Below are 1152 nucleotides of genomic sequence, written 5' to 3'. Positions count from 1 at the left end.
AGGATTACCTCGAGGAGGTTATTGTCCCTTTTGTCTTTGGGAGCTAGAAGAGGCCAATTGAGACAATTGAGTCTCCTACATTTTGGTGTGAACACGGATATTGTTGATGGTGGTTTCTTTGGCTTGGCTATCCCTTTGCATTTCAGAAAAGAAATCTTGTTGGCTCTTTTGCATTTGGAGGACCGTTTTTTTAACATCAAAAGCTTGGTCATTGGGTTGATTGTAGTATAGTCTTTGAGTAGGATTTCTCATTGGAGGTGGTGTATGAGAGATTTGGATGGAATTTGGTATTCTCATTATAGTAGTTGGAATAAGGGGTGCCATTCTTGTATGCTTGGAAAGAATTCACTTGTTCATTTGTTCCCCTACATTCGTTTTGATCAAGTCCCAAGGTTCCACAAATTTTACATACTCCATTTGGGATTGAGGATGATGCCATCACAGCATTGACATGTTGTTTGGGTGATTTGGAAGCTTCATCAAGCTTAGACATGTCCTTCTCAAACTTCAAGTTCATAGTGTCGATGTGAGCACTTAGTTGAGCACCCAATTGTGTGATCGAATCCACCACATAATGTTCTCCTCTAGTGGCCTTTCGAGGCCTATTATATTAGAAATTATGAACCGCCATCTCTTCGATTTTGCCCCTTGTTTGGTTGTCATCAACTTCGGTGAACCTCCCATTGGAGCCCATATTAAGCACATTTTGCGAGTCTTCATTTAAGCTATTCCAAAACTGTTGAACAAGGAACCACTCACTAATTTCATGGTGTGGACAAGAGCGACAAGTATCCTTAAATATCTCCCATGCTTCATATAATGATTCCTCATCCCTTTGCTTGAATCCGATTATTTGGGCTCTCAACATGTTAGTCTTCTCCGGAGGATAAAATTTCTTGTAGAAAGTAAGTGATAACTTCTACCATGAATCAATACCAAGGGTAGACTTGTCTAGGCTCTTTAACCATTGCTTTGCGGCACCGATCAAGGAAAAAGGAAACAACACCCATCGAATTTGATCTTAGGTCACAAAAAGTCTCCATATGTAGATGAGGATCTTCACTAGGCATCCCTCCAAATTGGCTTCTCTCAACTAGTTGTATGAATGCGGATTTGGCAATGAAATTACCGTTTAAGTGAGGTGGTGTTGGA

The 1152-nt window shown here is 40.5% G+C and overlaps 1 non-coding gene across 1 annotated transcript; it reads left to right on the top strand.

Annotated features, from left to right (window-relative positions):
- Positions 1–761: 761 nt before the first annotated feature.
- Positions 762–868, top strand: LOC141609682 (small nucleolar RNA R71). The gene has a single exon (XR_012527602.1). It is a non-coding gene; the product is annotated as a small nucleolar RNA R71 (small nucleolar RNA).
- Positions 869–1152: the final 284 nt, after the last annotated feature.

This window comes from Silene latifolia, chromosome 10, assembly GCF_048544455.1.
Source record: "Silene latifolia isolate original U9 population chromosome 10, ASM4854445v1, whole genome shotgun sequence".
NCBI lineage: Eukaryota > Viridiplantae > Streptophyta > Magnoliopsida > Caryophyllales > Caryophyllaceae > Silene > Silene latifolia.
This window is presented reverse-complemented; position numbering and strand designations above follow the sequence as displayed.